Source organism: Pogoniulus pusillus, chromosome 17 (genome assembly GCF_015220805.1).
Source record: "Pogoniulus pusillus isolate bPogPus1 chromosome 17, bPogPus1.pri, whole genome shotgun sequence".
Classification (NCBI taxonomy): Eukaryota; Metazoa; Chordata; class Aves; order Piciformes; family Lybiidae; genus Pogoniulus; species Pogoniulus pusillus.
In genome coordinates, this window is record NC_087280.1 from 20744952 (window position 1) to 20771098 (window position 26147).

Below are 26147 nucleotides of genomic sequence, written 5' to 3' on the forward strand. Positions count from 1 at the left end.
TGCAGCCTGGAGAAGAGAAGGCTTCCAGGAGACCTTGGAATGGCCTTCCAGTATCTGAAGGGGGAGTACAGGAGGGCTGGGGAGGTTGTTACAAAGTCATGTAATGACAGGACGAGGAGTAATGGGTTTAAACTGGCAGAGGGGAGATTTAAACAGCATGTTAGGAGGAAGTTCTTTCCAGTGAGGGTGTGAGACACTGGCACAGGTTGCCCAGGGAGGCTGCGGATCACAGAATCACAACCTCCCTGGAGGTGTTCAGGATCAGGTTGGATGAGGCCTTGAGCAACTTGTTCTAGTGGGAGTCATCCCTGTCTATGGTGGGGGGTTGGATGATCTCTGAGGTCCCTACCAACCTAAACCAGTCTTTGATTCCATGGAACATATGTGGCTTGTGGTTTTCTGCTCTCATCTATTAGGTGACACTGCATTGAGTTTTCACAGAGCTCCTGTGGCAATTCACACCCTTGGTGCCAGTCCCTAGGTCCTTCCTTGGCTGGTCTTCATCTTGAGACTGAGAATTCACTCTTGAGACTGGATGATGTGGGAGGTCTCTTCCAATCTGGTTGATTCTGTGAATTTTGTTGCTGTGGGCAAGTTTTCTCTTAAAATTCAAAGTTAAATGTCTGCACCCTTGAGTCACCTGCAATTAATGACATCACTGCACAGACTTGTGGAATTATTAAGGTTGGAAAAGACCTCTAAGATCATGAAGCCCAACTCTCAACTCAACACCACCATGGCCATGAAATGATGTCCTGAAGTGTCACATCTACACATTTTCTGACCATCTGCAGGGATGGTGACTCCACCACCTCCCTGGACAGCCTGTTCCAATGCCTGACCATTCTCTCAGTAAAGAAATCTTTCCTAATAACCAATCTAAACCTCCTCTGGCACAACTTGAGGCCATTTGCTCTTGTTCTATCACTTGCTACTTGGGAAAAGACACCAACATGTACCTCACCTCAACCTCCTTTCAGGTAATGATGGAGAATACAATTGTTAGGTATCATTTATATCCAAATCTCATTCAAACAAAGCACAAACTAAAAGTTTTACCCTTAACTATTCTTGAGGGAAGGAGGAATGGCTGTATCTTATTTTCAGAACAGTTCTGAAGTGAGATGAGTCTGCTGCTTCAGAGAGGTGCATCAACTGACCACAACATCAGGTTTCTTTGACTGCTGTGCCTTGAAATGGCTGAGTAGAGTTGCAGTGAGGAATAAAACAGATGTAATTAAAGCCTCCAAGCGGTCTGATGCCAGTGTGATTGGCACTTATTATTTTGACCTCAAAGAATAAGTTCCCAAAAAAAGAGTTTGTCCTGAGCTGCCCCATCAGACAGGCAGAACCTAAAGGTCAAGTCTCATTCAAAGGAGCCAAATCACACTACAGGAAAAGGAAAACTGAGGTCTCTGGCCCATCACTCTAAGGACAGAATTGCATTTGCTGTCATCCTTTAACATCCTGTTTATATTAGTGTTGTTGCAATCCTCTCACATGCAGAGGCTTCATATTTAACCTAATATTTCAGATTGGTTGGTCCAAACACTGAGGTCCAGCAGTTCATAAATCATTTGTCTGAAGCACAGATTATAATCCAAGACCCTTCCAGAAATTATTTCATCTGCTTTATGCCAGGTCTGTATTTTATGCAGTTGATAACCTCCACTCTTTCTTCCCGTACGAACTGATTATTCTCTTTCATACTGTCCCACAGGGCTCTCTGCTGGCCCTTGTGCTTGTGAAACTCTGAATTGGCTTCCTCTTCTAAATCAGCATGAGGAGTGAATTATTATTGCAACATCATATCACTATCTCTCAGATTTACTTTGATTTATCTGCAGGCTGATCCCAGTAGCCCAGCTCCGCTTTCTTCCTGGGCGGATGTGTCGATGCAGCTATTGTTTCAAATCTGGGGGCAGACAGACCAGAGCTGTGCTCTTTCTTTGCAGTTTGCCCTTCTGGATGATGAGCTGCGTAGCTCCACGCTGACATAAGGGACACATCCACCACTTTGGAAGAAGATATGAGAAACCCTTCACTAGGCAAAAATGGAACAATGCATCTGCACTGCAAAAAAAGCTTTAACCCAGTCCTTTGGGCACAGAGAACAGCTTCAACTCAAGATTTTATAGCCATTCAAAAAAAGGGGTTTAGTGTTAACTCTTGGCTGTTCCTTTTCTCTCCATAACTACCTGAGAGCTGTATAGGTCTCACTGAAGTCTTCCTGACAAAAATCTTCTGGCAAAAATCAACTTTTCCACCACCTTAATGCCTGATTTAGATTTTCCTGTTCTGCTTAATATTTATTTATCTGTGTGCTAGTTTGAGCCAGGCAGCAGGCAGGGCTCACAGAACCACAGAAATGTCCAGGTCAGGAAAGCCCTTCTGGATCACCAAGTCCAACCTAGAACCCTACTCTGCAAGATCCACCTTAAACCATAGACCTAAGTGCCACATCCAAACCACCCTTAAACACATCCAGGGGTGGTGACTCCACCACCTACCTGGGCAGCTGTGCTGGTTTGAGCCTAGCTGGGATATTTTGGTGAGAAGAATTAGATGATAGGCTGTGAAAATGAAACAATGGTGATGCCTATTTCACTCACAGGCTTGCATAAAAGCAAGAACACAAACATAGATAACAGAATTTGCTCTCTGGCTCTGGGCTGCACGCACTTCTGTCTGGCTTTGGCTGCATGCACTTCTGTCTCTAACCTGCTGTCTGTGTAACTAATCCTTCTGCTTCCTAACCCCCCTGGCCAACTCTCCAAACTCACCTTGAGTGTAAGGCAAAATCTAGGGTAATGTAGAGGGTGGAAAGGAGTGGAGGGGTGGTTAGGAACCCCTCTTGGGGACTCTGGTTTCTGGGAGGGCTGTTGTGTTTCTGCATTACCTTTTTAACTTGTCTATTACTGTCTCTTGCTGTATAGATTGTAAATACCTCCTTGTATCTTGTGCTAAGCTGTAAATATAAAGCTTCATTCCTTAACCTCCAGCCAGCTGAGTCTAGTCTGGGTGATGTTTTCACAAGGGTGGGGGAGGAGGTAACACCCAAACCATCACAGTCTGTCTGTTCATTTGTTTGTTTGTTGCAACAGCAACAAGGCAGAAAAGGATGCTGCAAAACTTCTGAAGAGGCTTAACACTAGATGGGGGTTTGAGGACAACCCATCCTAGGTACTGCAGTTGCATGCCATAGACACACTCTGGTCTGAGAGGGCTTCCTGCCTGAGGAAAGGTTTAATAGGTACCTAGCATCACCAGAGAGATTTGAAAAGTGAGTACTCTTTTGGGTTTGTTTTTCTATCCCCTGAACTCAGTTTCTAAGCAGAAGAGAATTTGGAGGCTGTTTTTATGTGACTTGGGTTTGACTCGGTCTTGCTCTGTAGCGGGAACCTCAGCTATCTGCAATCTGTTCTTACCTATTCCTTCTTGTGCAGGTCTAGGAAAGTAGGGCATGAGATCAGCATCTGAAATCAGTTTCCAGTTTGACCTGCAACCCCTCCTGAGTGCACCTCCTCAGACTCTCACTCCATTTTGTGTATCTTCATTAGCACAGTGCCTCTTCTCCTCAGAGAGTGGCTGTTTTATTGAGCTTATTCTGGGATTGCAAAGGTGCTGTCAGGAAAGGCAGAGATGACAGCTGCCTTTGATGCAAACCTGATAATATGACTGCACTTGCTGGTGTCTTGTACCTAGAGTGGTACAAGGAATGCATCCAAGGGGATATTTGATCTTCCATGACTAGATCTGATGATGTGCTTTTCTATGTGGTTTATGCACCCTGTGTGCGTCCAGGCAGTGCTACGCCAAGGAGTTATCTCCAATAGAGTGTGGCAGTGTTTTAAACTGGTCAGTGTTGTCCTTCAACCCCTGAGAAAAGCACTGGGCCACACCTCACCCTGCCTAAAGAGAAATAAAACAAACCAAAAAGCCTATGAGAACAGGCAGAAACTTCAGCTCCATTATCACTCCCCTTCATCTGCTCAAAAACCCTCGCTGCAGGGGTTGTCATGGTGATGCAGGTTTGACCTCTCACTTTTTACTCTTCCAGGAGCTAAAAAGGTAAAAATGAGCCATTCAGTCTCGAATGAAAATCAACCTCCCTCACTCGAAGGATGCCGAATTGCTTTTTCACTTTGTCAGGCCTGAATGTTTCCACAGGTGACACAGAGAGAAAGAAATCTCCAGCCCTGGGCACTGAAGAGCATCTCGAGGGTCAGTGGGATGTGGCAGCAGCGTGCTGGATGGGGCTCAGCAGGAGTGGTCCGTGCCCAAGTTTCCTGGAAGGCACAAGATGCCACATCCCACATTTCCCCTTCAGCATCTCCATCTGTCTCCATGTCCAGCCCCTTGCTCAGCTGGTTTGACATGGGGTTTGTGTTTGTGGCAGCTGTAGGGCAGAAAAATCAAACTATTGATTGATCTGTGTAGCAGCCTCATAAGGCTATAAGCAGGAGCAGAAAGGGTGAAATAATTTATAGGGCTGGGTGCTAGGTTGGACTGGATGATCTTGGAGGTCTCTTCCAACCTGGTTAGTTCTATGATTTGCATTAATATTCTTGAAAGCTGGGGTTTAGCAAACCTGCTGCTTGGCTGTGTTGGCAGTAAAGCAGTGGCATCCTCTCCTTGTCTCTGGGTGAAGCTGGTAATGCACATGGAGGGGCCTGTGTTTGTATAAGGGGGTGGCCTAATTTATCAGGATAGAGCCCTTGTCTGGACCATGAGCTGAAGTAATCTCCTTCTGTCGATTACTTTTGATTCTAAGTCCTCTGCTTTGATAACCAAATCCTTCCCTACTTGCTCATTCCCCCCCCCCAAGTCTCTCCTCCCACCACTTTCATGCAGTGCCAGGGTGGTGTGACATGTGAAACCAGCATGACTTCAAATCAAATATTCAGCCTAATGACAAGCTGGCCTCAAATGAAACATCTGAAGATAAATTCCCCAATGTTTGGTATGGCTCCACCAAATCTCTTCCTACAAGAGAGTCTCCCCTGCTTCTAGCTTAAGACAGAGCTACTGAACTGCTTTGACAGACAAAAAAAACCCCAACCTTGATGTATCTCTATAAAAGAACACATGCACATGTAAATATAGACATGTGTGTATATATATATATAACATGTGTGTATTTATATATGCCTTACATATATAAAGCACCAGCCTTAAAATCCTACTAACCTGCAACTGAAGCCTGGAGTCAGCCAAAGTTCAAATGTTTCTCAAGATTCTGGCATTCAAGTTTCTGAGAAGTGGTGTTCATGGACCTGTGTAATGCAGTAGAAGTCCTTCATGGCACCAGGCAACAGAGTGCAGTTTGTCTCCATGCACAGTTATCCCCAAACCAGGTACTGTCTCTCTGGAGACCCTTCACTGACATATCTTTGCCTTTGCTTTTCTTTCCTTAGAGATGAATCTTTAGTGAGGCAGATTCAACAGAGAGGGTCAGGTGGGCCTTGATCTGACACTGTGCACACTCTGGTGCCCAGGCTCTCTGTTTTGTGCATGAAACTCCAAGCTGTTTCAGCAGAATTAAGGCACTGCTGCCTTCCACATGCTTCAGAAACCTGGCTGTGCTGAGCATCATATTGTTTAAGGGCTGAGACCATCTCTCAGTCCCAGCCATGGGACTGCACTGACCCTCTAAACCTTCACTTTTGCTCCTTTGCAAACCAGTGCAAAGTGCAGTGAGCCCTTACCTGGGGCAGTGCCTTCAAGTGTTTCTGAGAGATGAAGAACATGTACAAAACCCACCCATGACTTACCTTTCACCTACACCGAATTCTGTGGTACCTGCAGACCTTCCTCTCCTCATCATGCACAGCAGCAGTCTAGGATGTCCTCTTCTTAGGTGTCATGCTGCAGCCTCTTGCTCATTTCTGGGAATAACTGTGGATCTCTGCTTCGAAGCCAAAATCTTCTCCAACTCCAGCAGTGATCATTACTACAAAAGTCACCACGACCTCTTCATTCATTCAGCAGAGTCACGTCATGAAGGGACACAGTAGATTGCTTCTTGATCTCAGCTAGGAGGCCACTGATGCCCTGAGTTATGAAGATAGATAGCATTAGTGCCAATACCCTGAGAGTATCTTGTGGAAGGGCATTCCACAGGTTAATTACACCTGTAAAGCTTTTTACTCTACAACAGTAGAGCCCAGTGAGTCTGGTTTGCTTCTATAAAGGATAGTTATCATATTACTTGCAAGCCATTTCTCTATCACAGTTAGGCATTTTCTAAGATTAAGCTTTAAAGGGGGGGAAAAAATATTATCTCAGACATCCTCCTTTGTCTTCATTTCAGCTCTACCAGAAGCAAATCCAGCTCTATTTAGACTTAGTTTGGAGATTGAGGGTGAGAAAGTAGATAGTAGGCTGGTAGATAGTAGCTGAACGTGAGCCAGCAGTGTGCCCAGGTGGCCAGGAAAGCCAATGGCATCCTGGCCTGGATCAGGAGCAGTGTGGCCAGTAGGACAAGGGAGGTTATTCTGCCCCTGGACTCAGCACTGGTCAGGCCACACCTTGAGTCCTGTGTCCAGTTCTGGGCTCCTCAATTCAAGAGAGATGTTGAGGTGCTGGAAGGTGTCCAGAGAAGGGCAGCAAGGCTGCTGAGGGGCCTGGAGCACAGCCCTGTGAGGAGAGGCTGAGGGAGCTGGGGGTGTGCAGCCTGCAGAAGAGGAGGCTCAGGGGTGACCTCATTGATGTCTACAACTACCTGAAGGGAGGCTGTAGCCAGGTAGGGTTGGTCTCTTCTTGCAGGCAACCAGCAACAGAACAAGGGGACACAGCCTCAAGTTGTGCCAGGGGAGGTCTAGGCTGGATGTTGTTAGGAAGTTGTTGTCAGAGAGAGTGATTGGCATTGGAATGGGCTGCCCAGGGAGGTGGTGGAGTCGCTGTCCCTGGAGGTGTTGAAGCAAAGCCTGGATGAAGCACTTAGTGCCATGGTCTGGTTGACTGGATAGGGCTGGGTGCTAGGTTGGACTGGATGATCTTGGAGGTCTCTTCCAGCCTGGTTGATTCTATGTTTCTAAGGATTGCAGTATACAGTGCACTAATCCCATTGTTTTCATATTGTAACGCTCTGGAGGGGTGTTAGGAAGGTGCTAACTTCTCTCTATTTATGATGACTAGGATCAGCTCTGAAATGCAAATTAGAAAGAACTTCACCATCACCACCACCACTTTCTCTCTCTGTTAGCCTGCATTTTTCACAGCCTGAAAGATCCAAGTCATTAGATAAATGACTGCTGGTGGAATGCTATAGCTGCAGTGCAAACTACAAAGAATAAATCCATTAAAAAAAAACAATCCCCAAGAGAAAAAGTTCTGTTTTTCAGATTTAAATGTGCTAGTTATCAGCCAGTCCTGTTCAGAGGGCTTTAAAATACACACTGCCTCCTCAGCTCTGATGCAGCTCTAACTGGACTCAAGCTTGGAGCTAAAATAGAACGTATTTTACAAAGTGGTGCAATATAAAACTGTTGTCTAAACATCCCTCCTGCTTACCAGGGCTCTCTAGGAGCTCTTTACAGAGGATCTTGCTTCTTCTTTATAGTGTCATCATTTCTATCTCTGTTTAGGAGTGGAATGAACTTGTCAGTAATTGTCTTCCCACTAGCCAACCCTCGTCCCAGCTTCCTCCACGCTCATCTCTCCAGCTTGGGTCGGACACAATGGGGAGTGCTCCTGCCAAAGTCATTTCAACATCAGGCTTTCAGCGTGCTGCAGAGCAAGGAGGTCACTCCTGGAGCCTTGCCAGCAGCCTCTTGAACCCTGAGGTCATTGCGGGGACCAGGGAACAGTGACAGGGTTGCGGTGGTCGTGTCCAGAGGCTCTGCTCTCCTGAAGCGGCACTGCTGAGATGGAAGGAAACTTGGCAAGCAGGCTACTGAGCAGGCAGGATGCCCTGCACACACACAGATGGACCTGACCTAGCCGTGGGGCTGGAGGAGGTGTCTGATGGGATTCTCAGGACGGATAGACACTGTGTGGCTTTGCAGAACAAACCGCAGCAGGCAGGCTGGGCTGAGCTGTAAGGTGCTGCCACAATGCTGGAAGCAGCTTTCATGTCAAAACCCCTGAGACATGAGGGTGGTTCTCAAATGCAGGAGACTCAGCTCATGATTCTGCCACTCTGATTCACCAGTTTAACCCATCCACTGCCTGGGCACATCCTGCAGATACTCTGCCCTTCAAAAAGGGCAAAGTTTATTTCCTCCTGATATTTTGCTTTTAGCTCACAGCTTCTGCTTTCAAGGCTGTGAGAATACTGAGATCTGACTTTGAGCTCTGCCAGAGATTTCCTTCTGTGATTCTTAGCTACCCCACTTCGGATCTGGCCAGCTGGGGAAATTAGTGGCTAATAAACTCTTGCATAAAGTTGCAGTGGATTAGCTACTCAGAAGAGCTGCCTGTGAATCTGCTCCTCTCATCTGAGGGGATTCACTGTGTGAAGGACTTGCTGTGGGTTCAGAAGTTGCTGCATGTCAGCTGATCCATGGTAACTGTCCATGGCAAATGTGAGATAATTCAAGGGAGTTTAATCCTTTTTCTTAGCCAGTCCACACGATGAGTCCGCGCAGGGCGGTCGGTACGCAGTACATTCACGCCACAATTTACTGTGTACTAATTTCCCCAAGCCTTTAATTTCACAGTGTCTCAGTTTCCTCATCTGTAAAAGAGAGATAATAAATACTTCCCTTTCTGGCAGGAGTGCTGGAGATCCTTCAGCAGCAAACATAAAAGGAGTCATTTAAAAATAGTCACTTGCAGAAACTTCATTTTCGGCGTTAAGGAGTTACTTGTGTCTGATCTGGCGCTAGAGCAGCGTGAAAGGAGCAATGGAAGCAAATCACACTTGAAAAGTAAATAACCCCCACCAATGTGAAAAAAAAAAATCACCAGGCAGCTGACCACAACAACATCCCCATGCAACTACAAACCTTTGCAAAGCTTTCTGTTTCAAGCCAGCTGTGATTCCTTTTTAAAGGGGATGAAACTGAACCGATGTATCTGCAATAAAGATGCACCAGATTGCTTCCTTTCAGAAAGGAACCACACGTGTCAGGAAAGCCTAAACCTTGCCTTTCTTGGGAGGCCCTAAACTTAGCTTTTGACCAAGTGATGCCTGACCAGACCCAGAAAACAGTGTGGTTTTTATTTCAGATTTTCCTAGACTGTAATAACCCAGGGGCTATGTGCTATAAAGTGGAGGAGTTGGAATAGACCCATTTTTTAAGAGGGATATGGTTAGGTTTATGTTCCTGATTGGAATGTTTGGTTTTAAACTTTTCTTTTGGGGAGAACATTTCCAAACTAGCTGCAGTTTCAGTGATGGTTCTATTTATGTTGCAATCCCAGTCTCTGGGAATTGTCTTGGTCTTTCCTGGTGCAGCTGAGGCATCAAGAAAGGAAATTTTGCTTTTAACAATTATTCCTCAGGCTGAAATGATGAGTAGAGTATTATAGCATAATCACACAGGATCAACCAGGTTGGAAGAGACCACCAAGCTCATCCAGTCCAACCTAGCACCCAGCCCTAGCCAATCAACTGGACCATGGCTCTAAGTGCCTCATCCAGGCTTTTCTTGAATGCCTCCAGGGATGGTGACTCCACCACCTCCCTGGGCAGCATGTGCCCAGGTGGCCAAGAAAGTCAACAGCATCTTGGCCTGGATCAAAACCATTACTGCCAGCAGGACCAGAGAAGTGATTTCCTCCCCTGTACTTAGCAGTCCTGAGGCCACATCTTGAGTCCTGGGTTCAGTTTTGCAGCCCTCACTCCAAGGACTTGGAGAAAGACTCCATAACCTCTGTGGGCAGCCTGCTCCAGGGCTTTGCACCCTCACACCAAAGAAGTTTTTCATCATGTCGAGTTGGATCTTCCTGGGTTCCACTTTGTGTTCATTGCCCTTTGCCCTGTCACAGGATATCACTGAAAAGAGCCTGGCCCCTTCTTCTTGACACCCACCCCTCAGATGTTTGTAAACATTCATAACATCTCTCAGGTTGCTCTTCTTCAGGCTAAAGAGCCCCAAGAACTCCACTTCTAACCACTGCTTCGTTTAGTGTCTGGGATGGGGTTTTTCTCCTCTTAACTCACTAATATTTGCTTCCACAGAATCAAGCAGGTCGGAAGAGACCTCCAAGATCATCCAGTCCAACCTAGCACCCAGCCCTAGCCAATCAACTAGATCATGACACTAAGTGCCTCATGCAGGCTTTTCTTGAACACCTCCAGGGACAGCGACTCCACCACCTCCCTGGGCATAAAAGTTGCTGAGGTCAGGAAGCAGAGGGAAGGATCAGGAACTTTTCATTAGCAACCATATATTGGAAATTCTGATTAACATATAAAAAGGAATCACTTGAAACTTTTGTATAGGGATATAAGACTCTTTTCTTTCTCTCCCCTCTGCTGCTGAGGAAAACTTTTAGATCTGCTCCTGCTCTGCTAACAAAGCAGTTTGAAAAGCAGTTTAAATTGAAAAGCTTTCCATTTCTTCCCCCCCAGCCCCCAACACCCCTCCTTTTTATTTTTAATATTAATTCCTCAGCTATTTCCAAGTGATATTTCACATCACAGGTAGGGAACAGCTAATTCCAATCATCGATTGCCTCCTTGAGAGTGTTGCGCCGCGGTGCAAGCAGACTCCGCTCTGTACTGTGGTACTTAAGTGCCCTCCACTGGATGCCAAAGGCAAAGGCAGGATTTCTTCTCGGGCATAGAAAGAAATCTCCACCAACATACAAAGCAAGTAGGAACTTCGACTGGGCTTCACTTGTTTTCTCTGATCTCTTCCATCTCCCCACCACAGAGTCCCTGAGGTTAGCCTGACTGGAGCTAATAATTCTGAGAAAGTACAACTGCCAAGGAAATAATTGTCACTGTCTCTTGGCCAAGCAATAATGACTGTCCTTTAGCCACAGGTTTTAAATCCAGTGAGCATTAATAACAATATGGAGAGAAAGAAAGAGGGAAAGGAAAGTAGAGGGATGTGAGGATGCTGGAGCGTGTCCAGAGAAGGGCCACAAGGATGCTCAGAGGGCTGCAGCAGCTCTGCTGTGAGCACAGACTGAAAGAGTTGGGGCTGTGCAGGCTGGAGAAGAGGAGGCTCCCAGGTGACCTTCTTGTGGCCTTCCAGGATCTGAAGCAAGGTACAAAAAAAGATGGGGAGGAATTTTTTATGCTCTCAGGAGGTGACAGGACTGGGGGGGATGCAGCAAAGCTGGAGGTGGGGAGAGTGAGATTGGAGGTGAGGAGGAAGCTGTTGAGCATGAGAGTGGTGAGAGCCTGGAATGGGTTGCCCAGGGAGGTGGTTGAGGCCCCATTGCTATTTAAGGCCAGGCTGGCTGAGGCTGTGGCCAGCCTGATTTAGAGTAGGGTGTCCCTGGGCATGGCAGGGGGGTTCAAACTGGCTGCTCCTTGTGGTCCCTTCCAACCGTGACTGATTCTATGACTCTAAGAAAGACTGTCTTTTTGGGGTGAGTAGCATAGTTTAATGTAGTTTAGGAAAAGTTAGGATCCTCAGAGCTCTTACACTAGGAAGCACCCAGGAATGTCCTTTAATGTGCTTCTGTGAAAGCAAATTTCTCCAAAGCCCACCAATTTTAACAAAAACCTTAAAAAGAGTCTCCGAGTGTTGCCTGCAATAACTCCACCAGGAGCAAAGGCTCCAGCCAAAGATCTTGCCCATCTGCCTGACATTTTGATGCTTCAGCTGACTTGAATTAGGAAGATATTTTCAGTCCACCCAGCCTCAAGTTGTTAAGAGAGTCCTCTGAAGCAGTGACTTAGCCGATGCAGGGAGCTGCTGGTTGTGCTCTTGATGGCTTTATTAGAAACACAGTGGTGGATCTGGGTGATATAAAAACCATCCAGGGGAGAGCTGCAACACCTCACCTCCTTTTGCAAGTAACAGGACCGCTTGGGTGTGAGGGGCAAGCAAGCCTAAAAAATAGCTGCGAGCGCTGCACCGTTCCTCGTACCTCACATCACAGTGCCCTTCCCCCCTCCCCCCCAAGATGGCATGCCTCCCATGCAACACATGTTGGAGTGAACTTTTGCTCCTTGGAAAATGGGACGACACATTTTCCCATGCAGGCGGGTGAGGAGGTTTGCCTCCCATCGCTGTGGCTCAGAGCTGAAGGCTGCTGTGTTTGGTAGGGTTTAAGATCGGCGGTGCCTTGAGCTTTAGCCCTTGGCGGCTGAGGCGTGTGGCTCTCCTTTGATTGCAGCTCTCCATCACAGTCAGGGAAAGCAGGACTGGAAAGTTGGGTAGGAATATCTTTCACTGCCTTCCCTTCTGCCAGAGCCTGACTTCTGCTTTCCCAGCTTTCTGCAAATGCCTCAGTCCTTGCGTAGACAAAATCCCACCAACTTGGGAGATTTAGTCTGCTTGGCTCAAAACTGCAGAATTTGACCTCTGGAAGCTTGTGCTAAGTCCTTGCAGTTCTGATTCAGAGTTTAAGCTTTGGCCTGGAATAACAATGACCGTGAGGGGAAGCCATAGGTTATGAGCTGGGTGAAATGATACCTGCTCCTTGCCAGAGCGAGTAGCCGTGTTTCAAGCAACTTCTGTCCTCATTTACCTTTAAATAACTATATAAAGATGCTCAAAGTTCCTTTCCAGAGAGAGTAGCCATGTTTCAAGCAACTTCTGTCCTCATTTTCCTTTAAACAAATATACAAAGATGCTCAAACTTCCCCATCTGAGCTGTACTGATGAAAATAATGGGCACATTAATTTGTCCAGGGGGGTCAGCGAGTCTCCCCAGCTCCCAGGTTTTCAAGCAAGAGTGGTGTAGCTTGCCCCATAAAACATTTATTTTTTTCATAATTTATGAAGCATTACATATTGTGAGCCCACAATGCCAGCTGACGTAATAGGCAATAAATTTGCACTAGCTAAACATTCCTCATGCATTTTCCTCCTGATGTGACAATGTGGGACATAAATTTCAAAGGAAAGTTGCCTTTGGAAGACAAAAGCGAGGCAAAAGGAAAAGAATGCCCTTAAATCAATAAATACTTATACCCCACCAATCATTTCCTGAGCCCTTCCCTTACTCGTGGTCGCAGCTTTGAAGCCTCTTGCTACTCTTGCTTCAAAGCTGCAGTGGGAAGCTGCTGGGGTGGGTCTCTCGTGCCCGCCGTGAGTGGCAGGGCTGGCTGCAGCCTTGATGTGGGCAGCTGAAGATGTGAGACCTGAGACTGAGTAGGTTTAGACTGGTGGCCAAGAGAGCCAATGGCATCCTGGCCTGGATCAGGAACAGTGTGGCCAGGAGGACAAGGGAGGTTATTGTGCCCCTGGACTCAGCAATGGTCAGGCCACACCTTGAGTACTGTGCCCAGTGCTGGGCTCCTTGATTCAAGAGAGATGTTGAGGTGCTGGAAGGTGTCCTGAGAAGGGCAAAGAAGCTGGTGAGGGGCCTGGAGCACAGCCCTGTAAGGAGAGGCTGAAGGAGCTGGGGGTGTGCAGCCTGCAGAAGAGGAGACTCAGGGCCGACCTCATTGCTGTCTACAACTACCTGAAGGGAGGCTGTAGCCAGGTGGGGTTGGGCTCTGCTGCCAGGCAACCAGCAACAGAACAAGGGGACACAGTCTCAAGTCATGCCAGAGGAAGTCTAGGCTGGATGTTAAGAGGAAGTTGTTGCCAGAGGGAGTGACTGGCATTGGAATGGGCTGCTCAGGGTGGTGGTGGAGTTGCTGTGCCTAGAGGTGTTCAAGCAAAGCCTGGATGGGGCACTTAGTGCCATGGTCTGGTTGACTGGATAGGGCTGGCAGATAGGTTGGACTGGCTGATCTTGGAGGTCTCTTCCAAACTGATTGATTCTATTATATTGGGAAAAAAGTTCTCACAGAGAGTGTGGTCAGGCACTGGAATGAGCTGCTCTGATGGTTTGGGTGTTACCCACCCCCCACACTTAAGAAAATCACAGGGATCATAGGATATTAAGAGTTAGAAGAGACCCAAGGAGATCATCGAGTCCAATCTTCCTGCCAGAGCAGGACAATACTATCTAACATAGATGACAGAGGAAGACATCCAGACAGGCCTTGAAAGGCTCCAGAGGTGACCCCACAAACTCTCTGGGGAGTCCAGACTAGACTCAGCCAATCTGGAAATTGAAGAATGCAGCTTTATAGTTATAGCTTAGCACAATATCCAGGCAGATATTTACAATCTCTACAGCTATAGACAGTAATAGACAAGTTAAAAAGTGATACAGAAACACAGCAGCCCTCCCAGAAACCAGCATCCCCAGGAGGGGCTCCCAACCACCCTTCCACCTTCTTCCCAACCCTCTACCTTACCCCAGACTTTGCCTTACGTTCAAGGTGAGTTTGGAGAGTTGGCCAGGGAGGTTAGGAAGCAGTGGGATTAGTTATACAGACAGCAGGTTAGAGAGAGAGAAGTCCAGCCCAAAGCCAGAGAGCAAATTCTGTTATCTATGTTTGTGTTCTTGTTTTTATACATCTCAGCAAGCCTATGAGTGCAGTACACATCATCACTGTTTCCTTTTCACAGCCTATCATCTAATTCTTCTCACTAAAATATCCCAGCTAGGCTCAAACTAGCACAGCTCCCCAGGGAGGTGGTGGAGTCACCAACCTTGGATGTGTTTAAGAGTGGTTTGGATGTGGTGCTTAGGGCTATGGTTTAAGTTGGCTCTTGTAGAGTAAGGTTCGAGGTTGGATTTGGTGATCCAGAGGGGCTTTGCCAGCCTGCATGTTTCTGTGACTCTGTCTTTGCACTTTTGAAGATGAATTTTCTGGTGATAATTTAGCAGGCATGCAAAGATGTAATTGCAGGGTCATAACACAGAGCACAGCATTGCAAAACAACCCACTTAAAACTCACCTAACGTGGCTATGAAAGCCAGCTGATGAATTCTCATGCTCCAGAAGACACCTCACAGGCTGATGGTTAAGACTCTTAGCATCTGTAAAATTGCCAAGTGACTTCTGCCACGCAGGGAGGACCCAGTGCACAGCATTGCTTGGTTTCATTTGGTCTTGTTCTGTTCAATTCAGTGCACCAAAAGAACATCTCCTTCAGGAAAATGCTGCAAAGCAAGGGAGGGGGAAAATGTGGAAGTTATTTGGATGCATGATGCAGAACAGGAGTGAAGGGCAGAACAGAGTAAAGCAGTCCAAAGGTTTTCTCTAGAATCAGAACTCTGGCTGCCCTGTGGTTGAGAAATAAACACAACAATGTGTATAGACAGTGGAAAGAAGCTTTGCTATGAAAGAACAAACTTTCTTTTTGATTTAGGTTTTGGCATCTGTGGGGCTTGATTGGACTTTACACCAGAAGTCCAAAGAAGAGGAAAAAAAAGATCAGGAATTATGTGAATTTCCACGTGTTGGGAGTCAGTTCTCCTAGGGAAGACCACATCCAGGGACATCAACTGGCAGAAGAGTTGGAGCTAGCCCTGCCCCTGGCTTGGTGCAAGTCTGCCTTTGCATGGAAAACCCTTGGGTCTCAGTAACAGCAGAAGGGTTTGGCTGATCTAGTAAGAGGAATTCACTTGGAAAAGGCAGACAATGGCACTAGCTGGTCCCAAGGGTAAAATTAAGCTTCTACACAACACATCCCAGGGGTGGGAATGCCCTTAGCTGAGTAACCCCAGCTGCAAAACGATTCTAGGTGTGCAAGGACTACTGCCTCTGGAAACAATGTCAGGGGAAGCTGGGCACATTATGAATCCCTCCCTTCCCAATGCTATTCCTACATCCTTCTGATGACTGTGCCCAGTGCACAGGGCAATCCTCATGCATAGACTCAAGCTCACCACAAGGATCTCCTGCATTAGCCTTGGGTATGGCAGTGAGGTTTACCTGCTCTGCCCTCCTCCCTCAGTAGTAGATGCCTCAGGCAACCAGACAAAATGCTGTCAGAAGTAAAAGGTTCCTTGCCTCCCTTCTGGCCTTTAATAAACCCACAGAAGACAAGACATATTTAATCCCTACTGCAAAGATGCAGACTCCAAACTGATGAGATAGGGTCAGGCTGGTTCCTGCTCTAACATTTTAAAACACTGTCTACCCTCCTCAAGACAGGATGAGGATCACAAAGCAGGCAGCCTTACTGTGAAAAGCTACTCAGAAGTGTTTGTTTTTCTTATCTCCAAATCAAGACAAATTTCTCAACTGCTTGTAGGAGTCCTGTTTCTAGAAGTCATAAATGGAAAGAAGTGTCTTCCCCCCCACCCCCATCCCTGTCTTCTTCTCCACATACTGTTTTCTGCCTTCAGGGTATCTGTTCTAAGCTTCCAAAAAATCCATCTGGTTATTTTACTGTAATACACTCACTAGAACTGTAAGATCACAGAGGGAAACAAAAAACCCACATTGGAAAAGGACCTGCTAAGGTTTCTAGGCCAACCTCCTGCTTGAAGCTGCAATAACATCACCACCAGATCAGACTGGGGGTGACTTTGTGTAGATGAAAGTCACCAAGGAGAGAAATCCCACTTCTTCCCTGAATGACATGGCATTCCAGGTGAAGAAGTTTAGTTGTGGTTTTAAACATACAGCATGAAAGTAGTCTTGAAGTGAGAGAGTCCTCCTTAGCAGCTAAATGTGGCACAGCAACAGGCCTGGAAGAAGGGTCTGGTAGGTCTTTTATATCATGCTATAACCCTACCTTGTGCTACATGTTGGATACCCAGTCTCAGGCAGGACAAACATTGCTGCACAGGTGAATCTCCAGGGCATTTTAATGTATAGATTCTTAAAGGCTTCCTTTATGAGCACTGCTTTGGTAATTGAAGTTCTCCTCGAAGAGATGTAAAAATAACTTATTACCATTTGGAAGTCAGGGTTGATTTTATGTGGCAGAGATGAGACAAATTTCCTCCTATAGCTATCTATGTTGTCAACTACAGATGATATTTAAGAACAGCTCACAGGGCTGGGGTAAGACAGGTCAGACTTGCCTCTGAAGAATCTATTGGCCCTCAGCAGTGACTAGCCAGGGCTCCCCCTCTGAATAGTCAAGTCTCTGAGTGAATAGAAAAGGAACTAAGGGGCAATAATCAACACCATCCACTGGCTTACTTACATCTGATCTTCAGCTAAACACATCTTTTCCTCTAACATTCCCCAGAAAGGCTACAACTGGGCTGAATCCAGGCTTCTAGCACACCTCCACCAAGCAATGGAGAAGCAAAAAAGGCTGCAAGGGGATGACAGGTCAGGCAAGATTGCTGGAGGGCAGTGGAACACAGTGATGTTTTGATGGGTCTAATGACACTGAGATACAGTCCTAAGAAGGGACTCCTATACAAGACAAGCCTGGATGAGGCACTTAGTGCCATGGTCTAGTTGATTGGATGGGGCTGGGTGCTAGGTTGGACTGATCTTGGAGGTCTCTTCCAACCTGATTGATACTATGATTCTATGATTTCATGAGCATATGATATTTTGGAGTCTCATTTCAGTGTCTCCCACTTTAAATGTTCTTACCTTCCCTTGGATTAGACAGAGACTTCAGCATTTTTTGCAGGCTCTTCCCAAAGGCAGCTGCTGAAATCCAGGCAGGTGATTCTTCAGAAGCAAAACACTTCCAAAGTCTTTCACTCAGCTGACATTATGAACATCAGAAGATTATACCTATGAACTGATTCCATGCAGTTCTATGCTTTGTTTAAATCATTTCACCTACTTTTCATTTTTTTTCCCTTTCTTTTTCCCCAGTCATTATACAGCATCTGAAAGATAAAAGAGGGAAATCATTTTGTTACTTTAAATACTTATCTCAAGCTCTCATTTTGACTGCATCAAATCCATGCACTGTGTTAAAAAATGCACAGGGGGAAAAAAGCCCAAGGATATAGCTAAGAGTGAGAAGGGGGGAAAAAACCCTAAAACCAACCCAGAAAACAACAACAGCAGATCAGAAAAGAAGAAGAAGTGTCTGAAAAATGAGAAACAACAACAACAACAACAAAAAAGCACAGAGCTATAGCATGGTAGAAGAAATAAATACACCACATAATTTATTGCAGGGAGAGTTCTGAAGAAAATGTCTTGTGAAATAAATATAATGCTCATGAGGACAAGAGATCTCATTCATATCCAATCTGTCTTGTGTAAAGAACTAGGCAATAATGTTCAAGTAAGTGAGTCACTGCAAGATCTCCCAGCTCAGATGGAGATTGCTCAATAGAAATAATAACAAGCCACAGAAAAAAGGCAGTGTAAGTACAGGTGGGAAAGGAATACACACTCAGGGCAATAAGCACACACAAAATACAGAGATTGCTGTGCAAAGTAAAGGCAGGATTCGTGTCTTTCTCTGTCTTACAGACCGCTCTGCCTTCCATGCCTCTTTGTGACAGTGAAGATCTGCTGGAGTGCCCAAGGTTCTTCCCAGAGAGAGTGATTGGCATTGGAATGGGCTGCCCAGGGAGGTGGTGGAGGCACCGCCCCTGGAGGTCTTCAAGAAAAGCCTGGATGAGGCACTTAGTGCCATGGTCTGGTTGACTGCATAGGGTGCTAGGTTGGACTGGATGATCTTGGAGGTCTCTTCCAACCTGGCTGATTCTATGATTCTATGATTCTAGGTGGCAGCCTCCCTTTGGCTGTGCTCGAGATGGCACAGGCGTAGACAACCTGGATAAAAGGTGACTTATTTATGGATCTGAACTCAAGGCTTTCTTAGAGAAGGACCTTTCAACTGTTCTTCACAATGAGATGTGAAGATCTGAATCTCAAGAAATGTCAGGTCCCTTCCATGCCACCACCCACCTGCGGGCAGAGGAAGGGAGAATCTGATGTCAAAGAGATCAAGAGGAGGGTAGCTCAGTACTTAGGCACTTCAGTAAATCATAGAATTATAGAATCATAGAATCAACCAAGTTGGAAGAGACCTCCAAGATCATCTAGTCCAACCTAGCACCCAGCCCTAACCAATCAACCAGACCATGGCACTAAGTGCCTCATCCAGTCTTTTCTTGAAGACCCCCAGGGACGGTGCCTCCACCACCTCCCTGGGCAGCCCATTCCAATGCCAATCACTCTCTCTGTGAAGAACTTCTTCCTAATATCCAGCCTATACCTACCCTGGCACAACTTGAGACTGTGTCCCCTTGTTCTGTTGCTGGTTGCTTGGGAGAAGAGGCCACCCCCCACCTGGCTACAATGCCCCTTCAGGTAGTTGTAGACAGTAATAAGATCACCCCTGAGCCTCCTCTTCTCCAGGCTAAACAGGCCCAGCTCCCTCAGCCTCTCCTCATAGGAGAAAATGATATACACTTGCCCTGCAGGAGCTACACCTAATTTGGGGCATAATCTTTTGTGTGTGTCCATGTGGTCTTCCATAGGCAGGATGATTGTGGCAGAACAGGATTGGGGCAGCCCTTGCAGTGCAACAGACTGGTAGCCACATTGTACAGAATCACACAGAAGCACAGCACCATGCAGGTTGGCAAAGCCCCTCAGGAGCACCAAGTCCAACCTAGAACCCTGCTCTACAAGATTCACCTTAAACCATAGCCCTAAGCACCACAGCCAAACCACCCTTAAACACAGCCAGGGTTGGTGACTCCACCACCTCCCTGGGCAGCTTGCTCCAGTACTTGACCACTCTCTTCCTGAAAAACTTTTTCCTAATGTCCAATCTAAACCTACTCAGTCTCAGCTTGAGGCTATTCCCCCTTGTTCTGTCTCCAACTACCTGTGAGAAGTGCCCAGCAGCATCCCTTCAGGTAGTTGTAGACAGCAGTGAGGTCTTCTCTCAGCCTCCTTTTTTTTTCAAACTAAAAACATTAGGAGAGTTCCCCATTCAAACCAACACATCCTGGGGAAAGGCTGGCTTGGGCAGCATGAGAACAGCAGCACACAGAACTGAGACTGCTCGAGCATGGCATGCTTGCACAAGGACCTAGGACTGGCTGCCAAAGACCTGCTGCCCTTGGTGAGAACCAAGGACTCGCTCGCTTGCAAACCCACACTATCTGCACGCTGGCAGGGCTGGATTCAGCCCTCCTACACACTGGGGCTCTCACAGAGTGCCTGCAGAAGGTGTCTGGGCACCTTGTGCAGTCAGAGGAGGAAAACAGACATCTCCAGCGAGTGATTCATCGCTCTCTAAAATCCGAGCCTCGTGAGAACGCTTCAAAATATCCGAGTTCATTTACTCCCAAAACACAGCACAACCTGCTTTTATGTTACTGGGTTTTCATTAGCTGCTTCTCTCCTTGCAGGTGCCTCAGGAATATTTGAGGGGGAAAAAAAGCATCTGACTATTTCTGATGTAAAGCTGCTGCAGTTGTAGGCATCCAGCTTTGGCAGGTATGAGGTAAGGAAGGAGAAGGGATTAGCAGTATGGCAGAAGGAGCTGTGGATAACTGGATCTTGCACAGAGCTTTTCCCAATCCAGGACTGCAGATTTGCATCAGGAATCTTCTTGTGGCTGCTGTTTTTACCAGTGTTTGCATAGCAGTATCATAGAATCACAGAATGTCAGAGGGTAGAAGAGACCTCAAAAGATCATCTGGTCCAGCCCCCCTGCCAGAGCAGGATCACCTAGAGCAGATCACACAGGAATGTGCTCCAGAACTGGATGCAGTACTCCAAGAGGGGTCTCACCAGAGTGGAGTAGAGAGGGAGAATCACCTCCCTTGACCTGCTGGCCACACTCCTCCTGATTCAGCCCAGGATCTGGTTGACCCTGTGGGCTGCAAGTGTACACTGCTGGCTCAAGAAATGGAGAAGAACACCACCACCTGAGTGACCTGACCAAGCAGGGAACCTGCTTCTGTACTCCAGGTCGCAGTGCCTGTGCCTTGGATTTCACTAGCTGCAAGAAAAAAATCACCAGAAAGGATCCCTTGGAGGAAAACAATAAATGAAGGTTAAAAATTAAAATCAACAAGTGCAGTTCAAGCTGCTACCATGGAAAATTTCCCCGTGGCTGTAGGTGCAAACAGCACAGTGGGTGATAAAAAGAACAGGCAAAGATGTTATCTGCAGGTCATAGAATCCAAGCACAACTCCAGGCTAGGTGGCGAATGGCTGAGAGCAGCCCTGAGGGAAAGGACCTGGGGGTCTGGGGTGATTAAAAGCTCAACAGGAGCCTGCAGTGTGAGTGCAGCCCAGACACAATCCTGTCCTGGCTGCAGCAAGAGCAGTGTGGGCACAGGGCAAGGGAGGGGATTCTACCCCTTGGCTCTGCTCTCCTCAGACCCCACCTGCAGTCCTGGGTGAAGTTCTGGAGCCCCCAGCACAAGAAGGACATGGAACTGTTTGAGCCAGTCCAGAGGAGGCCACAAAGATGCTCAGAGGGCTGCAGCAGCTCTGCTATGAGGACGGCCTACAAGAGCTGGGGCTTTGCAGCCTGGAGAAGAGAAGGCTTCCAGGAGACCTTACAGTGGCCTTCCAGTATCTGAAGGGACCCTACAGGATGGCTTGGGAGGAACTATTGACAAGAACTTGTAATGACAGGACAAGGAGGAATGGGTTTAAAGTGGCAGAGGGGAGATTGAAACTGGATGTTAGAAAAGGATTCTTTCCAGTGAGAGTGGTGAGACACTGGCACAGGTTGCCCAGGGAGGTTGTGGCTGCTCCCTCCCTGGAGGTGTTCAAGGCCAGGTTGGATGAGGTCTTGAGTGACCTGTTCTAGTGGGAGGAGTCCCTGCCTCTGTTAGGAGGTTTGAACTGGATGATCTTTGGGGTCCTTTCCAGCCTAAACCATTCCATGATTCTATAACTGATTTGGTTGGAAAAGCTCTCTAAGATCATCAAGTCCAGTCATCAGCCTAAGATCACAATGGCCATTAAATCTCATCCCAGAATGCCATGTCCACACATTTCTTGAACACCTCCAGGGCTGGTGACTCCACCACCTCCCTGGGCAGCCTGTTCCAATGCCTGACCACTCTTTCAGTAAAGAAATTTTCCCTCATCTCCAATCTAAACCTCCCCTGGCACGTTTTCAGGCCATTTCCTTTTGCTGTATCACCCAATACTAGGAAGAAGAGACACTTTGAGGTGCATTGTGGCTGTTTAAATTGCTGGGGTGCTCTGGAGTGGGACTCCCATGGCCAACCAAAGGAGTCAGCTCGGGGCTGTGCCTGCACAGTGTCACTAGATGCTGTGATCAGGGTGAGTACAGCAAGTCAATGTTCTAGTGGGAGGTGTCCCTGCCTCTGGTGAGGGCTTGGAACTAGATGATCTTTGAGGCCCTTTCCAACCTGAACTATTCTATGATGGCAATGAAATGGACACACCAATGTTTCTGAGGCACTTGCTAGCAAGGCAATGCCTTGTTCATCAGCACACACAAAGCTACCTAAGCACTGGAGTTTTTAAATGCAATTAATTGATCATTTTTCACTTCCTAAGATCTCCCATTCCATCCTTCAACAGTCAGACATCTGCCTGGCAGGGGGATATGTCGTTCTGCTCTGTACACAAGCTTTGGTGAGCCTCTTTATTTTACATTCCAGATACTAGGGGACATAGTTTCAGTTGATGTATATTGTAACATCTCAGCTGAAGTCAATGGAACTATGAAAGCCTACACAGTAATTAAGGAATTACCTCAAGACATTAAACTTATCAACCTGACTCTTGATACCATGGATTTAAAGGAGAGAGAGAGAGAGAGAATAAGCATTTGTAATACCTGGTTATAAAAGAGGTGTTTCTAACTTCTATCTACTCATACCCAATACCTCAACACCACTTTCCACAAGTGACATGAACACAGACTGAGGAATAAAAAAAAAACAAAACAAAAAACCCACCCAAAAACAACAGAAATGGGAAAGGGGGAAAAAAAAGAAGAAAGAAAAAGGCATTCATTTTTAACATCCTGATTTTTTCAGACTGACTTCACGCTTTCAGAGAACTGTGTGATGACAATACAAACAGTAGCTCATTTCTCAATCAAATTCCACCCACATCAGTGTGTCACACTTGTGCCTGATGAGCAGGAAAGGGGTGGTGATGGGGTGTTATATACCCAGGGGCATGGAGACACACAAAACAACAGGTACTGCAAGCCCCTTTTCAAGCTTTCTTGTCTCTGCTCTTGCCCTAGATATAAGGCTGGACCAGCAGAAAAGAAGGATATGGAGGTTTTTTGGTGCCAATGCCACAATCTTTGAAACCTTCAGACTGGAATGGGCTGCCCGGGGAGGTGGTGGAGTCACCGTCCCTGGGGCTGTTCAAGGCAAAGTTGGATGAGCCACTTGGTGCCATGGTCTAGCCTTGAGCTCTGTGGTAAAGGGTTGGACTTGATGATCTGTGAGGTCTCTTCCAACCCTGATGATACTGTGATATATATATATATATATATATATATACACACACTTACATATTTAACTGTACTTTCTGATAAGTCTCTGTGGGAAAAAAAATTAATCCACTAACTCTGGTGATTTTTGCCTTGACACTGGGTAAACTGAGGCTGACTGACCTGAACTGCCACCAACCACCCCACTGTGACTACTGGGCCTGAGTTCTGAGTCCCTCTCCTCTTGCCTGGCCGCTGCAGCGATCTTCTTCAGGGCGTAATTACTCCATCAGTAACACTGAGCCAATTTTATCTGACAGAGGCTGCTCTAAGTGCCCAGCCTGCAGGTTACATCTCACCTGCAGGAACTTAAAGAGGCTATATGGACATCTGATTTCATGATTCATTTAAAGCAAGACAAACTGCTGCTTTGAAGCCCCTGCTCCCCCTTCCCCTTTTCACATCCGATGAGCGCGCAGTGAGTGGAATTATACTCAGCATGTCACACTCCAGCGGACAGAGATGGTTTGTAAAAGCTGATAAGCCTTGTTAAGGTTTGCAACTTTGTATGAACTGGAGTGATAAATACTGGGCTCGTGAAATGCCAAATACTGCTGGAATGTTGGCGTGAGCACGACAGAGCTCCCAGCTAATGTGGGAGCGGGTAGGGACGCTGTGCAGTAAATTACAGTCATCATGTGCAGCCGCTTTGCCTGCAAAACCTCAGCCAAGGGTAGCTCCTACTGCACACTACACGGGCATCTAATCGAGCTAATGACTTGTATTTAAATTAATGAAGCAGGAATGATGTGATGAGGGTCCTGCATGGCTGCTGAGGGAAGTGATTGGCAATATTTGCTCATGCGTTACCCTGCTTGCTTACGGTTTACCTGCTCTGGTGGGGCCGTGTGTTTATGGGCACACCCAGCCAGTGGCTAATGACCAGAGAGACTCCATCAATAGAACAAGGGCACACAGCCTCAAGTTGTGCCGGGATGTTAGGAGGAAGTTCTTCACAGAGTGATTTGCCATTGGAATGGGCTGCCCAGGGAGGTGGTGGAGTCACTGTCCCTGGAGGTGTTCAAGAAAAGACTGGATGAGGCACTTAGTGCCATGGTCTGGTTGATTGGACAGAGCTGGGTGCTAGGTTGGACAGGGTGATCTTGGAGGTCTCTTCCAACCTGGTTGACTCTATGATTCTATGATTCCTTTCCTTTGGTTTTTAACAAGGAGATGACAACCCCACTCACTAGCAACCTTTCAAATTGTCTTCCTTTCTTTTTTTTTTTCTCTCCTTTTCTTTTTTCCTTCTTGATCAAAAGGAATTTCAGAATTATGTCCTACACGCAGATGAAAGCAAAGTTTGATCTTCTGAAGTGCGAAACTTCTCTGCTTTGACCTGCACCGATTGAGATGAAGGAGAATTTTGTCTTTAGTAATTAACATGACAAATAACTGTGAACGGGAACTTGCCGTTCTGAGTGACAGCGTTGTCTTCTGCTTCAGGGTGAGAAACCCAGGGGCAGGATCCTGGGGATCTACCCCTTGCTTGGGTCTGACGTGTAACACGTTCAAGGCTCTCTGTCTCTCACCTGATGGGGGCAAGAAGGAGGCTGGTCCCCAGTAAGGGCGCAGCATCTCTGAATGCATGCTTGCTGCACCCTGTAAGATACAGTGGTGGGGAGAGCTGATTGCCCAGAAAAGGAATAATCACTGGTGGCTAGATTAAAGGTATTTCATGAGCACTGCCTTTCATGCTGACAGTTCTGCTCTAATCATTGCCAGCATACTGCTCTGCTCTGTCAGTATTCATCTGTTGCCAATTGCCTTGTAGTTACTTTGTGAGCATGTTAGTTGGGGACTCTTCTTTTGTTCTTTGGGTTTTTTTATACAGCCCTCCAAAAGAAGGAATCCTCTGACTAGGGTCCTGAGTGCTTTGAGGCACCTAATAAATAACTGTTAGCATTTGAACACCCAAACTACGTTTTGCAGAGTTGGGAAGCTTGCACAGCGAGAAGATAACTGATATTAGCTAATTGCTATAGGGTGGCTGAGGTGGAACACACAGCAGAGGTTTTGCTTTGTTCTCTTGTGGGTTGTTTTTTGGGGCTTTTTTTTTAATTACAGAGTGGAAATGCATGGCATTTAATCACCAGCTTGATAGTAGATGGATTCATCATAGAGCCCTAAAACTTAAGAGAGCCAGAGGCATCCTGGCCTGGATCAAGAACAGTGTGGCCAGTAGGACAAGGGAGAATATTCTGCCCCTGTACTCAGCACTGCTCAGGCCACAGCCTGACTGCTGTGTCCAGTTCTGGGCACCTCAATTCAAGAGAGATGTTGAGGTACTGGAACATGTCCAGAAAAGGGCAATGAGGCTGGTGAGAGGCCTGGAGCACAGCCCTGGGAGGAGAGGCTGAGGCAGCTGGGGGTGTGCAGCTTGGAGAAGAGGAGGCTCAGGGCAGACCTCATTGCTGGCTACAACTACCTGAAGGGAGGCTGTAGCCAGGTGGGGTTGGGCTCTTCTGCCAGGCAATCAGCAAGAGAACAAGGGGGATACAGCCTCAAGTTGTGGCAGGGGAGGTCTAGGCTGGATGTGAGGAGGAAGTTGTTGTCAGAGAGAGTGATTGGCATTGGAATGGGCTGCCCAGGGAGGTGGTGGAATCACCATCCCTGGAGGTGTTGAAGCAAAGCCTGGATGGGGCACTTAGTGCCATGGTCTAGTTGACTGAAGAGAGCTGGGTGCTAGGTTGGCCTGAATGATCTTGGAGGTCTCTTCCAACCTGGTTGATTCTATGATTCTATAGTAGTAGCCTCCCAGTATCTGAAGGGAGCCTACAGGAGGGCCAGGGAAGGACTATTTACAAGGTCTTGTAATGATAGGACAAG

At 46.9% G+C, this 26147-nt stretch overlaps 1 long non-coding RNA gene across 1 annotated transcript; it reads right to left on the reverse strand.

Annotated features, from left to right (window-relative positions):
- Positions 1-1013: 1013 nt before the first annotated feature.
- On the reverse strand, positions 1014-6019 carry LOC135183159 (uncharacterized). The gene is made up of 3 exons (XR_010305433.1): positions 5775-6019; positions 5191-5276; positions 1014-1200 (listed from the first exon to the last, which is right to left on the reverse strand). It is a non-coding gene; the product is annotated as an uncharacterized LOC135183159 (long non-coding RNA).
- Positions 6020-26147: the final 20128 nt, after the last annotated feature.